Source organism: Hyla sarda, unplaced genomic scaffold, assembly GCF_029499605.1.
Source record: "Hyla sarda isolate aHylSar1 unplaced genomic scaffold, aHylSar1.hap1 scaffold_1654, whole genome shotgun sequence".
Taxonomy (NCBI): domain Eukaryota; kingdom Metazoa; phylum Chordata; class Amphibia; order Anura; family Hylidae; genus Hyla; species Hyla sarda.
This window is the reverse complement of record NW_026608293.1, coordinates 15,437-31,197: the sequence shown is the minus strand read 5'-3', so window position 1 is coordinate 31,197 and position 15,761 is coordinate 15,437. Positions and strand designations below refer to the sequence as shown.

General features: G+C 43.3%; 4 non-coding genes across 4 annotated transcripts; all 4 read left to right on the top strand.

Annotated features, from left to right (window-relative positions):
- Nucleotides 1-1,914: 1,914 nt before the first annotated feature.
- On the top strand, nt 1,915-2,104 carry LOC130311697 (U2 spliceosomal RNA). The gene has a single exon (XR_008860011.1). It is a non-coding gene; the product is annotated as a U2 spliceosomal RNA (small nuclear RNA).
- A 2,099-nt stretch (nt 2,105-4,203) lies between these two features.
- LOC130311676 (U2 spliceosomal RNA) lies at nt 4,204-4,394 on the top strand. Its single transcript, XR_008859993.1, has one exon. It is a non-coding gene; the product is annotated as a U2 spliceosomal RNA (small nuclear RNA).
- Nucleotides 4,395-6,489: 2,095 nt separating this feature from the next.
- Nucleotides 6,490-6,680, top strand: LOC130311675 (U2 spliceosomal RNA). The gene has a single exon (XR_008859992.1). It is a non-coding gene; the product is annotated as a U2 spliceosomal RNA (small nuclear RNA).
- A 2,086-nt stretch (nt 6,681-8,766) lies between these two features.
- LOC130311704 (U2 spliceosomal RNA) lies at nt 8,767-8,957 on the top strand. The gene has a single exon (XR_008860015.1). It is a non-coding gene; the product is annotated as a U2 spliceosomal RNA (small nuclear RNA).
- The last annotated feature ends 6,804 nt before the right edge of the window (nt 8,958-15,761 follow it).

The window sequence follows — 15,761 nt, the reverse complement described above, 5'->3', positions numbered from 1 at the left end:
AGGAAAAGTACTGATAATGAAAGCTTTGTTGCTACCTATCATGCTTTATTTAAGCTTGGTTTTCCCACCGAGTGAACGCACCTTAAAGTTTTTAAACAAGATTTGCTTTCATTTTTTATGGGGGTCTAAAATGGATAAACTCAGGAGAGATGTAATGATGAAGACAAAGAAATTGGGGGGTAAGGATGTGCCTGATTTAAAAAGGTTTTTATATGTTCACTTTTTTTCTATGTGTTTTAATGGCTTGCAAAGAAACTGTTATTGGTCTTATTTTTTAAAATATGCTGCAGGTCACATTTTTAGAAAAAGAAAGTGGATAACCTTACCTTTAACGTCCCCAATCTTATTTATTCCCCCAGCGCACTATGTGGTTTTAGAAAAGATTATTCGTATTTATGGCATTGCTAATTTTAGTCAAGAAATTTGTAGTAATGCACGAAAATTAGTTCCTGAAATCAGGAAGATAGAACAGATTTGCTTAATATCTAATTATTCCACTGAGAAATCTCTAAGAGTTTGGAGGATGGTGAATATGGGATTCTTATCTAATGACTTAAAAGATCTGGCCTGGCAGATAGCACATCAATGTTTGCCTACCAGAGAATTCCAACACAGAAGAGGATTGTGTCGTAGTGCAAAGTGCCCGAGAATGGGGTGTCCTAGTGAGGAAACAGTTTTACACCTTTTTTGGAACTGTTTTTACGCCCAAGAGATATGGCATTTGATAGGACCCTTACTAAAATTCATTTCTGATCTTAATTTTTTAAATCATGAAGTTATTTTATATGGATTTTATAATGTTTTATCTGTGGAGAAGTCTCGGGTTTTGTGGATTAGTATAAATTGTATTAAAATTGCACTATGGAAGACGAGGAATATTCTTCTTTTTAAAAGAGACACTATTACCTCTAAAAATTGTGTTCGCCTAGCTCTTAGTGAGATGTATGTTTTCTATTTATTGGATAAAAAAAGATTAGGTCACAAAGTGGCTAAAAGTCTTTGGAATCTACATCTGTGGAATATGCTTTTAGCAGACTAAGTGTAATCTGGACTGCGTAAGGTCTTTTAGTCTAAGAATATTATATCTAAAAGTAAAAAATCTGTTCTTATCAGTTTTCATGCTGGTGGGGATGGGTGCTGCATGGAGGATGCAGGTGTACCAGGGCTTTCCGGGGCTGGTTCTGAGGAATCAGCTCGACGGCTGCCCCGATGTGACCTGTTCCCTCCGGGTCTCGCCATGAGGCTGAGAGGGTCTAGAGCCGAGGTACTTTTGTGCCTCGGGGAGTGGTGACCCCGAGGTGCCGAAACTCACTGGGAGAATAGACTCACTGAGTTGAAGCACGGGCACCATAATCTCTTCACCTTGTGGCACTCACCTCTTGATTCCCGGCCTTCTGGCTAGGATCAGAGAAATTTTTATAGATCCGGCCGGATGTCCGGGCAGTATATCTGCACACATTCACTTATTTATTTCTTTTTTGTCTCACTGTGTCACTTTTTGCGTGTTGTGTGTTCACAGGATTTGTCAGGATGCGGTAGCCCTTCTGGGTGTCCCTCCTGGCGGTCTAGGGGAGGTGTGTGTGGCCATTAGGTTCCGCACCTCCCTGCAAACACCCCGGGTACTCCTGCTTTGGCAGGGTACCTACCGTAATCGGCTCTGCGGGCAGATACCTTGGCCAACGCCAAGGGGGATGCCGGGAGCATTTGTGGTCCCCTAGTAGCTTCGGCGAAAAGGGACATCGAACCTGGAACCTCGCAGGTACCTTTTGGTCCGGAGGCGAAGGGTAAGGTTTGTTGGGGGGCCTCTCTCCTATCGGAGAAGGGCTTGCGATAGACCGCATCCTTTGTGCACGTTTTTTTAGTGTAACACGTTTGCACTTTTTCTTGCACTTTGGGTGAATCGAAAGCACGTTCCTCGGCTTTAGATAAAAAAAAAAAAAAAAAAAAAAAATCTGTTCTTATCAGTTTAATATCTGATACGTCCCCTATCTGGGGACCATATATTAAATGGATTTTTGAGAACGGGGGCCGATTTCGAAGCTTGCTTCCGTCGCCCTATGCATTGACCCGATATGGCAGTATCTTCGGGTACAGTGCACCACCCCCTTACAGGGTTAAAAAGAAAGATTCCTACTTTCATTGCTACCTGCTTGCTGGCTAGCCAGCTAGCCAGCCCTGTGGGCCTTGCTGCTGCTGCTGCAGCCAAAAAACAAAAGGTGGTGCTGCTGCTGCTTCTGCTGCTTCTGCTTCTGCTTGTGTCTGGCCCCTGTTGGAGCGTCCAGGCACAGGACTTCTGCTGCTGCTGACTAAATGGCCTCCTTAATTGGATCATTTGAGTAGCCAACACACCTGTGCAGGTAGGGCATGACATGATAGGCAGCTGCCTTGATAGCGGGTGGGTGCTGAATGTTCCTAATTGACAAAATAAGATTAATGCTTATGAAGAAATATAAAATCTCATCCCTTCCCCAATATCGCGCCACACCCCTACCCCTTAATTCCCTGGTTGAACTTGATGGACATATGTCTTTTTTCGACCGTACTAACTATGTAACTATGTAACATAACATGGGGGGGGGGGGGTCTCCTGGCTGTTCACACAGGTGTGTCATTGCTGTACATTGACCATGCATTGCTTCTGTGGTATTGCAAAGGCAAAGACAAATGCTTCCAGCCATCCATTGCACTAATGGATTGGTCATCAGCTGGCTGTCTATGTCCCGCATCAATATAGACCAAAGTACAGAGGGTTAGGCTATGCTATTGTGCACCTACCTGATGCATCAGAAGGTGCGAGGCCCTTGCTAAATTCTGTGCACAGACTTTGAGATCTATGCTTTAGACTGTATCTAAACCTGCTCCAACATGGACTGACATTCTGGCCTACTTTCAGCCGATGCGACTTGTCTGTCGCTGAACAGTCGCTTTTTATGTATTCAGCACCTATGTATAATGTTGTAAAAATGCTCTAGAAGCTAAAGTCGCAGAAATGTCACACATATTTGGCCTGCAACTTTCTGTGCGACAAATTCAGACAGGAAAAATCAGTATAAATCCTTAGAAAATTATCCCCCAGTGTCTCCATCTGCTGGCGGTATTGAATAAGCATTGCTGCACTGATGGGGTATGCATTAGACGAAAAAAAAGAAGAAAAAGAAGAATAATACGCCCAGAAAAGAGGCGAAAAGGAGAAAAACGTGAAAAAACGTGAAAAAAAAGTAAGAGGAAGAGAAGGGAAAAAAAGGTGGAAATGGGTTTAAAAGTGATTTCGGCGGAGAAATATATATATATATATATATATATATATATATATATATATATATATATATATGCGCACACACACACATAGATATAAACGTATTCTCCGTTGAGATATTGCAGCCGCTGCTGTGTCCAGGCCCAGGAGCCTTAGCACTGTGCTGTGATGTCACTCAATACCACTGACATCACTAGGTGTAAACAACATCTCTCCTTTGCTGTGTATGTGACTATGGAGCTGTTTGGTGATGTCGTCTATTATGGCCTTCATAGAAGCAACAGGAGATTGTTGCATCCATCTAGAACCCTCAGAACTACAGTGCTATGATGTCACTCACTTCCACAGGCCTTGCAGAGTGTAAACAACAACAACCCAGCTTTGTTGTGTATGTAACCATAGGGATTTGTGATGTCACCTAGAACCTTCACAGCAGCGACAGCTTTATGAGGAGCATCAGCACTGCTCTGCCTGAGCAGAACCATCACCGCCATAGGTTGTCAAATAACCCGGATTTAACCCACACAGGTAAGTCCAATGGGGTGCAGGCATGTCCTCTATGCTTACAGCTTCCCGTGGGTGTTGGTTTGATACCGTTTGGGGACAGCCAAGGAGGCATCTGCAGGCAACAAAGGTAGGTGTGTGCTTGTGTGTGTGTTTCCTATGCAGATCCTAAGCCCAGTGTCACATGCAAGTAGGAGGAGTAAGAAGGGTTCCTGGCAAATCCGGGTTATGGATTGCATTTAAAAAGGCCCCGTGGGAGTGCAATGGGCCCCTGTCTTGCTGCTTAGCAATAATGGTATGGGTTTAGGTTCTGCTGTGTGTACTGGTGGTTGACTGCCCCCCAGCCCAGAGTGTGCATGGAAAATTGTCTGGCAGCCTCCCTGACAGCAAGCAGTGATAGTGCCCATGAAGGGGACCTTGTTGGGCCCGCCCCTTTCACGGTTATCGCTTCTCGGCCTTTTGGCTAAGATCAAGTGTAGTATCTGTTCTTATCAGTTTAATATCTGATACGTCCCCTATCTGGGGACCATATATTAAATGGATTTTTGAGAACGGGGGCCGATTTCGAAGCTTGCTTCCGTCGCCCTATGCATTGACCCGATATGGCAGTATCTTCGGGTACAGTGCACCACCCCCTTACAGGGTTAAAAAGAAAGATTCCTACTTTCATTGCTACCTGCTTGCTGGCTAGCCAGCTAGCCAGCCCTGTGGGCCTTGCTGCTGCTGCAGCCAAAAAACAAAAGGTGGTGCTGCTGCTGCTTCTGCTGCTTCTGCTTCTGCTTGTGTCTGGCCCCTGTTGGAGCGTCCAGGCACAGGACTTCTGCTGCTGCTGACTAAATGGCCTCCTTAATTGGATCATTTGAGTAGCCAGCACACCTGTGCAGGTAGGGCATGACATGATAGGCAGCTGCCTTGATAGCGGGTGGGTGCTGAATGTTCCTAATTGACAAAATAAGATTAATGCTTATGAAGAAATATAAAATCTCATCCCTTCCCCAATATCGCGCCACACCCCTACCCCTTAATTCCCTGGTTGAACTTGATGGACATATGTCTTTTTTCGACCGTACTAACTATGTAACTATGTAACATAACATGGGGGGGGGGGGGGTCTCCTGGCTGTTCACACAGGTGTGTCATTGCTGTACATTGACCATGCATTGCTTCTGTGGTATTGCAAAGGCAAAGACAAATGCTTCCAGCCATCCATTGCACTAATGGATTGGTCATCAGCTGGCTGTCTATGTCCCGCATCAATATAGACCAAAGTACAGAGGGTTAGGCTATGCTATTGTGCACCTACCTGATGCATCAGAAGGTGCGAGGCCCTTGCTAAATTCTGTGCACAGACTTTGAGATCTATGCTTTAGACTGTATCTAAACCTGCTCCAACATGGACTGACATTCTGGCCTACTTTCAGCCGATGCGACTTGTCTGTCGCTGAACAGTCGCTTTTTATGTATTCAGCACCTATGTATAATGTTGTAAAAATGCTCTAGAAGCTAAAGTCGCAGAAATGTCACACATATTTGGCCTGCAACTTTCTGTGCGACAAATTCAGACAGGAAAAATCAGTATAAATCCTTAGAAAATTATCCCCCAGTGTCTCCATCTGCTGGCGGTATTGAATAAGCATTGCTGCACTGATGGGGTATGCATTAGACGAAAAAAAAGAAGAAAAAGAAGAATAATACGCCCAGAAAAGAGGCGAAAAGGAGAAAAACGTAAAAAAACGTGAAAAAAAAGTAAGAGGAAGAGAAGGGAAAAAAAGGTGGAAATGGGTTTAAAAGTGATTTCGGCGGAGAAATATATATATATATATATATATATATATATATATATATATATATATATATGCGCACACACACACATAGATATAAACGTATTCTCCGTTGAGATATTGCAGCCGCTGCTGTGTCCAGGCCCAGGAGCCTTAGCACTGTGCTGTGATGTCACTCAATACCACTGACATCACTAGGTGTAAACAACATCTCTCCTTTGCTGTGTATGTGACTATGGAGCTGTTTGGTGATGTCGTCTATTACGGCCTTCATAGAAGCAACAGGAGATTGTTGCATCCATCTTGAACCCTCAGAACTACAGTGCTATGATGTCACTCACTTCCACAGGCCTTGCAGAGTGTAAACAACAACAACCCAGCTTTGTTGTGTATGTAACCATAGGGATTTGTGATGTCACCTAGAACCTTCACAGCAGCGACAGCTTTATGAGGAGCATCAGCACTGCTCTGCCTGAGCAGAACCATCACCGCCATAGGTTGTCAAATAACCCGGATTTAACCCACACAGGTAAGTCCAATGGGGTGCAGGCATGTCCTCTATGCTTACAGCTTCCCGTGGGTGTTGGTTTGATACCGTTTGGGGACAGCCAAGGAGGCATCTGCAGGCAACAAAGGTAGGTGTGTGCTTGTGTGTGTGTTTCCTATGCAGATCCTAAGCCCAGTGTCACATGCAAGTAGGAGGAGTAAGAAGGGTTCCTGGCAAATCCGGGTTATGGATTGCATTTAAAAAGGCCCCGTGGGAGTGCAATGGGCCCCTGTCTTGCTGCTTAGCAATAATGGTATGGGTTTAGGTTCTGCTGTGTGTACTGGTGGTTGACTGCCCCCCAGCCCAGAGTGTGCATGGAAAATTGTCTGGCAGCCTCCCTGACAGCAAGCAGTGATAGTGCCCATGAAGGGGACCTTGTTGGGCCCGCCCCTTTCACGGTTATCGCTTCTCGGCCTTTTGGCTAAGATCAAGTGTAGTATCTGTTCTTATCAGTTTAATATCTGATACGTCCCCTATCTGGGGACCATATATTAAATGGATTTTTGAGAACGGGGGCCGATTTCGAAGCTTGCTTCCGTCGCCCTATGCATTGACCCGATATGGCAGTATCTTCGGGTACAGTGCACCACCCCCTTACAGGGTTAAAAAGAAAGATTCCTACTTTCATTGCTACCTGCTTGCTGGCTAGCCAGCTAGCCAGCCCTGTGGGCCTTGCTGCTGCTGCAGCCAAAAAACAAAAGGTGGTGCTGCTGCTGCTTCTGCTGCTTCTGCTTCTGCTTGTGTCTGGCCCCTGTTGGAGCGTCCAGGCACAGGACTTCTGCTGCTGCTGACTAAATGGCCTCCTTAATTGGATCATTTGAGTAGCCAGCACACCTGTGCAGGTAGGGCATGACATGATAGGCAGCTGCCTTGATAGCGGGTGGGTGCTGAATGTTCCTAATTGACAAAATAAGATTAATGCTTATGAAGAAATATAAAATCTCATCCCTTCCCCAATATCGCGCCACACCCCTACCCCTTAATTCCCTGGTTGAACTTGATGGACATATGTCTTTTTTCGACCGTACTAACTATGTAACTATGTAACATAACATGGGGGGGGGGGGGTCTCCTGGCTGTTCACACAGGTGTGTCATTGCTGTACATTGACCATGCATTGCTTCTGTGGTATTGCAAAGGCAAAGACAAATGCTTCCAGCCATCCATTGCACTAATGGATTGGTCATCAGCTGGCTGTCTATGTCCCGCATCAATATAGACCAAAGTACAGAGGGTTAGGCTATGCTATTGTGCACCTACCTGATGCATCAGAAGGTGCGAGGCCCTTGCTAAATTCTGTGCACAGACTTTGAGATCTATGCTTTAGACTGTATCTAAACCTGCTCCAACATGGACTGACATTCTGGCCTACTTTCAGCCGATGCGACTTGTCTGTCGCTGAACAGTCGCTTTTTATGTATTCAGCACCTATGTATAATGTTGTAAAAATGCTCTAGAAGCTAAAGTCGCAGAAATGTCACACATATTTGGCCTGCAACTTTCTGTGCGACAAATTCAGACAGGAAAAATCAGTATAAATCCTTAGAAAATTATCCCCCAGTGTCTCCATCTGCTGGCGGTATTGAATAAGCATTGCTGCACTGATGGGGTATGCATTAGACGAAAAAAAAGAAGAAAAAGAAGAATAATACGCCCAGAAAAGAGGCGAAAAGGAGAAAAACGTAAAAAAACGTGAAAAAAAAGTAAGAGGAAGAGAAGGGAAAAAAAGGTGGAAATGGGTTTAAAAGTGATTTCGGCGGAGAAATATATATATATATATATATATATATATATATATATATATATGCGCACACACACATATAGATATAAACGTATTCTCCGTTGAGATATTGCAGCCGCTGCTGTGTCCAGGCCCAGGAGCCTTAGCACTGTGCTGTGATGTCACTCAATACCACTGACATCACTAGGTGTAAACAACATCTCTCCTTTGCTGTGTATGTGACTATGGAGCTGTTTGGTGATGTCGTCTATTACGGCCTTCATAGAAGCAACAGGAGATTGTTGCATCCATCTTGAACCCTCAGAACTACAGTGCTATGATGTCACTCACTTCCACAGGCCTTGCAGAGTGTAAACAACAACAACCCAGCTTTGTTGTGTATGTAACCATAGGGATTTGTGATGTCACCTAGAACCTTCACAGCAGCGACAGCTTTATGAGGAGCATCAGCACTGCTCTGCCTGAGCAGAACCATCACCGCCATAGGTTGTCAAATAACCCGGATTTAACCCACACAGGTAAGTCCAATGGGGTGCAGGCATGTCCTCTATGCTTACAGCTTCCCGTGGGTGTTGGTTTGATACCGTTTGGGGACAGCCAAGGAGGCATCTGCAGGCAACAAAGGTAGGTGTGTGCTTGTGTGTGTGTTTCCTATGCAGATCCTAAGCCCAGTGTCACATGCAAGTAGGAGGAGTAAGAAGGGTTCCTGGCAAATCCGGGTTATGGATTGCATTTAAAAAGGCCCCGTGGGAGTGCAATGGGCCCCTGTCTTGCTGCTTAGCAATAATGGTATGGGTTTAGGTTCTGCTGTGTGTACTGGTGGTTGACTGCCCCCCAGCCCAGAGTGTGCATGGAAAATTGTCTGGCAGCCTCCCTGACAGCAAGCAGTGATAGTGCCCATGAAGGGGACCTTGTTGGGCCCGCCCCTTTCACGGTTATCGCTTCTCGGCCTTTTGGCTAAGATCAAGTGTAGTATCTGTTCTTATCAGTTTAATATCTGATACGTCCCCTATCTGGGGACCATATATTAAATGGATTTTTGAGAACGGGGGCCGATTTCGAAGCTTGCTTCCGTCGCCCTATGCATTGACCCGATATGGCAGTATCTTCGGGTACAGTGCACCACCCCCTTACAGGGTTAAAAAGAAAGATTCCTACTTTCATTGCTACCTGCTTGCTGGCTAGCCAGCTAGCCAGCCCTGTGGGCCTTGCTGCTGCTGCAGCCAAAAAACAAAAGGTGGTGCTGCTGCTGCTTCTGCTGCTTCTGCTTCTGCTTGTGTCTGGCCCCTGTTGGAGCGTCCAGGCACAGGACTTCTGCTGCTGCTGACTAAATGGCCTCCTTAATTGGATCATTTGAGTAGCCAGCACACCTGTGCAGGTAGGGCATGACATGATAGGCAGCTGCCTTGATAGCGGGTGGGTGCTGAATGTTCCTAATTGACAAAATAAGATTAATGCTTATGAAGAAATATAAAATCTCATCCCTTCCCCAATATCGCGCCACACCCCTACCCCTTAATTCCCTGGTTGAACTTGATGGACATATGTCTTTTTTCGACCGTACTAACTATGTAACTATGTAACATAACATGGGGGGGGGGGGGGGGGTCTCCTGGCTGTTCACACAGGTGTGTCATTGCTGTACATTGACCATGCATTGCTTCTGTGGTATTGCAAAGGCAAAGACAAATGCTTCCAGCCATCCATTGCACTAATGGATTGGTCATCAGCTGGCTGTCTATGTCCCGCATCAATATAGACCAAAGTACAGAGGGTTAGGCTATGCTATTGTGCACCTACCTGATGCATCAGAAGGTGCGAGGCCCTTGCTAAATTCTGTGCACAGACTTTGAGATCTATGCTTTAGACTGTATCTAAACCTGCTCCAACATGGACTGACATTCTGGCCTACTTTCAGCCGATGCGACTTGTCTGTCGCTGAACAGTCGCTTTTTATGTATTCAGCACCTATGTATAATGTTGTAAAAATGCTCTAGAAGCTAAAGTCGCAGAAATGTCACACATATTTGGCCTGCAACTTTCTGTGCGACAAATTCAGACAGGAAAAATCAGTATAAATCCTTAGAAAATTATCCCCCAGTGTCTCCATCTGCTGGCGGTATTGAATAAGCATTGCTGCACTGATGGGGTATGCATTAGACGAAAAAAAAGAAGAAAAAGAAGAATAATACGCCCAGAAAAGAGGCGAAAAGGAGAAAAACGTAAAAAAACGTGAAAAAAAAGTAAGAGGAAGAGAAGGGAAAAAAAGGTGGAAATGGGTTTAAAAGTGATTTCGGCGGAGAAATATATATATATATATATATATATATATATATATATATATATATATATGCGCACACACACACATAGATATAAACGTATTCTCCGTTGAGATATTGCAGCCGCTGCTGTGTCCAGGCCCAGGAGCCTTAGCACTGTGCTGTGATGTCACTCAATACCACTGACATCACTAGGTGTAAACAACATCTCTCCTTTGCTGTGTATGTGACTATGGAGCTGTTTGGTGATGTCGTCTATTACGGCCTTCATAGAAGCAACAGGAGATTGTTGCATCCATCTTGAACCCTCAGAACTACAGTGCTATGATGTCACTCACTTCCACAGGCCTTGCAGAGTGTAAACAACAACAACCCAGCTTTGTTGTGTATGTAACCATAGGGATTTGTGATGTCACCTAGAACCTTCACAGCAGCGACAGCTTTATGAGGAGCATCAGCACTGCTCTGCCTGAGCAGAACCATCACCGCCATAGGTTGTCAAATAACCCGGATTTAACCCACACAGGTAAGTCCAATGGGGTGCAGGCATGTCCTCTATGCTTACAGCTTCCCGTGGGTGTTGGTTTGATACCGTTTGGGGACAGCCAAGGAGGCATCTGCAGGCAACAAAGGTAGGTGTGTGCTTGTGTGTGTGTTTCCTATGCAGATCCTAAGCCCAGTGTCACATGCAAGTAGGAGGAGTAAGAAGGGTTCCTGGCAAATCCGGGTTATGGATTGCATTTAAAAAGGCCCCGTGGGAGTGCAATGGGCCCCTGTCTTGCTGCTTAGCAATAATGGTATGGGTTTAGGTTCTGCTGTGTGTACTGGTGGTTGACTGCCCCCCAGCCCAGAGTGTGCATGGAAAATTGTCTGGCAGCCTCCCTGACAGCAAGCAGTGATAGTGCCCATGAAGGGGACCTTGTTGGGCCCGCCCCTTTCACGGTTATCGCTTCTCGGCCTTTTGGCTAGATCAAGTGTCTGGTCAGGAGGATCCTGGGAGTTTGTCCTACCTTTTCCAAGGGGGGCTGCTACGAGGAACCGAAAAGGCGATCGACAAGATGGGTGTCCGCATCCGTTACCTTACATCCGGTGAAACGCGGATTCGTTTTTCCTTTCGCTTTGATGTTGCTGAAGACAAGCAAGAACTCGTCCAACTTTCTTATTTTGTGAAAGAAACTCTCTACAAGCTTCTTGGGGTGAAGAAAGAGAACATCGTCTGTCTCAGAGATCCTCGGAAGGGCAGCTTCATCCTAACTCTGGACTCTGCTTATGCATGCCAGAATCTTTTTGAGAAGCTGAAAAGCAATCAAGACCTTGCTGAGCTTGATGGGATCACGGTCACAGTGTTGTATACTGGAGGCGATATTCCTCTAGTTGTGTGTATGCACAATCCCTTTGTGACTGTGTCCCATATTGAGCTCTTTTTGGGGAAATACTGCAGTTCTGTTAAGTATTCCCATAAGGTGATGAATTCAGAAGACCTATGGACGGGGAAACATAAGTTTTTTGTGAAAATGAAGGAGGATGCTACTGGCATTGGAGGGTTGTGTCATCCACCCTCCAACTTTTCTATCGGTCGGGATAAGGGCTATTTGTTTTATCCCGAGATGCCTACTTTTTGTAGGAAATGTAAGAAATTCGGACATACTGTGGAAGTTTGCACGGACACTACAGTTCGCTGTGGTCGGTGCAATCAAGAAGGCCATGTTTCTAAGGACTGCGCTAAAATCGTCTGCAACATTTGTGGTGAAGAAGGCCATGCCTTTAAAGATTGCAGTCTCCGTTCCAGTGTAGCTAGATCGTGGGCTGACCGTGTAGCAGGGAGAGTGGGTGTAGTGCAAGCTGAAGTACCACCTGCGAAAGCACCCCAGCGGTCTGAGGCGCCTTCAGAAAAGCCGGCTGTAACTTCTGATGTCGTGGCGGAGCTTATGGACCTTTCTGCTGCTGTGCCTGAGACAGAGGGGAGACCTTCTGTGGAGGGTTCTGGCGGTGGAGGGTCACTAGTGAGCAGTGAAGCCATGGAGGTTGGCGTGAAGGAGATCAAGCGAAAGAAGGAACTCGGAGATGAGCCACAACTTGGCATTAAACGGCCTGTCAAAAAAAGCTCAGACGAATGTGAGGACAGTCAACATGCATGGAGGCCTTCTATAAGATCAGCGTCCGATCCAAAAAATATCAAAGAGTTCGAAAGCCCGGAGTCACCTGTGGGTTTCATATCGGACTCAAACTCCAGTAGCGAATAGCTTCCTTAAAGTGCTCCTCTCTTAATGTGAGAGGTCTAAAGAGCCCTACGAGAAGGGCTGCTTTGTTTAGTTTTTTAGAGACCTTGGACTGTTCTCTGTTCTTTTTACAAGAATGTGGAATTGAACATAGTCCAAATTATGAGGACCTTTGTCGTGGCTGGACTTTGGGACCATCGGTCTGGTCGGGTGACAATATGAACAGATCTTCAGGTGTTGGGATCTTGTTTAGAGGTTCAGATGTACAAGTTTTGTCCTTCTTAGAAATTATACCTGGTAGAGCGCTATTAGTTAATATTAAGTACAATGGCTCGGAGATTAAGCTTTTTAACATCTATGCTTCTCCTGAAAAAAATGAGAGAGCCGACTTGATTAATGATATTCAGGCTTTTATCCCAGGTTCAACACCTATTTTAATGGCTGGAGATTTTAATTGTTGTATGAGTGGTGATCATCGTGAGAGTGGAAGTGTGCATGTCAGAGTGGATAAAACAGAGAAACAGATTAAGAGTATGACTGAGGATTTTAACTTTACCGATGTCTGGAGGAGAAAATACCCAGACGACCCTGGTTACACATGGGAAAATAATGTCTGCAAATCCAGGATTGATTTTATTTTTTTATCGGAAAGTTTTAATCTAGTTGATGTTTCTCTTTTATCGAATATTTTCTCTGATCATAAGTTATTATATGCACATGTCACTTTACCTGGCCTAGAGAAAGGCAGAGGCGTTTGGAAGCTCAACACTACTTTATTAGAGGACATGAAAACAAAAAATGATTTTATTGCTGCTTATAACAAATGGAGATTGCGTCAATCCCAATATAAAAATATTTTGGATTGGTGGGAGGATGTTAAAAAGTGGACTAAACTGTTTTTTATCCGTGTGGGCATCCAAAAGGCTAAGGAGAAAAAGTTATGGTTTAAAATGTTAAACACTAAAATCCAAACATATTATAAACTAAAGCAAGCCGGGCTTGAGATGGATGATGTTATTGCTCAGACAAAGAATGAAATAAAAAATGCCATTAGTCAAAAAGGAAAAGAAATGATTTTTAACAGCAAAGTGCAATGTCTGGAGAATGATGAAAAGTGTTCAAGATTCTTTTTTAAGAAGGTGGTGGGAAAGAAAGAAATGATATCTGTAATAGAAGGGAAGATAACTAATGAAGAGATGTTGCGAGAAGCACAAGTATTTTATCAGGAGCTTTTTAATAAAAAAGATATTGATATTTCCTTTACTAATGATGTTTTAGATACCTTGGATTCAAAACTTGACAAAACTGACCAAGAGAGCCTTTGTGATGAAATCTTTTTACCTGAACTTTTAAGCACTTTTAAGAGTTTTTTAAATGGTAAAACACCTGGTTCGGATGGGTTGCCAGTTGAATTTTATCTGTGTTTTTGGTCCATTTTAAAAGATGATCTTTTAGGTATTTTTAACTGTGCTTTTAAATCTGAGATTTTACCTGCGTCCTGGAGAGATGGTGTTGTTACTCTGATTTTTAAAAAAGGAGACATCTCTAAATTAGAAAATTGGAGGCCTATTACCCTGCTAAATACAGACTATAAGGTTTTAGCAAAAATTTTAGCAAATAGGCTCAAGCAGGTAATTGCTAAGGTTATACACAGTGACCAAGTATGCGGAGTACCTGGAAGGAAAATAAGTGATCATCTAAACCTTGTAAAAGATGTTTTATGGTATCAGAAACAATGTGATCAGAAATTGGCAATTTTATCCTTGGATTTTCAAAAGGCTTATGACCGTGTTTCTCATGATTTTTTATGGTTGGTTTTAAAGAAAATGAATTTTCCTGATTTTATTGTTGGAAAAATTGCACTTTTATATAAAAACTGTTTTAGTCGTATTTTAATTAACGGTTTTTTATCCCAAGAGGTATGTTTACAGTCTGGGGTGAAACAGGGGTGCCCCCTATCACCCATTCTTTTCATATGTGCAATAGAACTTCTGTTGAATGTTTTGAGAAAAGATAAGCTCATTAGAGGAGTGCCAATCCCTGGAAGTGGAGGACAGAGCGTAAAGACGATAGCATACATGGATGATGTTAATATTCTATGTTCAGATGAACCATCCCTGAAACGTGCTATCAGACAGACAGAATTTTTTTGTGAGGGCTCTGGCTTCAAATTAAATAAAAATAAATGTGATTGCTTTGCAATAGGGAATTGGGGCAATACGGAGGTGAATGTGCAATATGATAAAATCAAAATCTTGGGTGTCATCTTTGACAATGAAAATAATGGAGAGGAAAGCTGGTCCATCGTCAAAGAGAAAGTGCAAAAGAAAATAAGTTTTTGGAAAATGAGGAAATTAACAATAGAAGGAAAAGTACTGATAATGAAAGCTTTGTTGCTACCTATCATGCTATATTTAAGCTTGGTTTTCCCACCGAGTGAACGCACCTTAAAGTTTTTAAACAAGATTTGCTTTCATTTTTTATGGGGGTCTAAAATGGATAAACTCAGGAGAGATGTAATGATGAAGACAAAGAAATTGGGGGGTAAGGATGTGCCTGATTTAAAAAGGTTTTTATATATTCACTTTTTTTCTATGTGTTTTAATGGCTTGCAAAGAAACTGTTATTGGTCTTATTTTTTAAAATATGCTGCAGGTCACATTTTTAGAAAAAGAAAGTGGATAACCTTACCTTTAACGTCCCCAATCTTATTTATTCCCCCAGCGCACTATGTGGTTTTAGAAAAGATTATTCGTATTTATGGCATTGCTAATTTTAGTCAAGAAATTTGTAGTAATGCACGAAAATTAGTTCCTGAAATCAGGAAGATAGAACAGATTTGCTTAATATCTAATTATTCCACTGAGAAATCTCTAAAAGTTTGGAGGATGGTGAATATGGGATTCTTATCTAATGACTTAAAAGATCTGGCCTGGCAGATAGCACATCAATGTTTGCCTACCAGAGAATTCCAACACAGAAGAGGATTGTGTCGAAGTGCAAAGTGCCCGAGAATGGGGTGTCCTAGTGAGGAAACAGTTTTACACATTTTTTGGAACTGTTTTTACGCCCAAGAGATATGGACTTTGATAGGACCCTTACTAAAATTCATTTCTGATCTTAATTTTTTAAATCATGAAGTTATTTTATATGGATTTTATAATGTTTTATCTGTGGAGAAGTCTCGGGTTTTGTGGATTAGTATAAATTGTATTAAAATTGCACTATGGAAGACAAGGAATATTCTTCTTTTTAAAAGAGACACTATTACCTCTAAAGATTGTGTTCGCCTAGCTCTTAGTGAGATGTATGTTTTCTATTTATTGGATAAAAAAAGATTAGGTCACAAAGTGGCTAAAAGTCTTTGGAATCTACATCTGTGGAATATGCTTTTAGCAGACTAAGTGTAATCTGGACTGCGTAAGGTCTTTTAG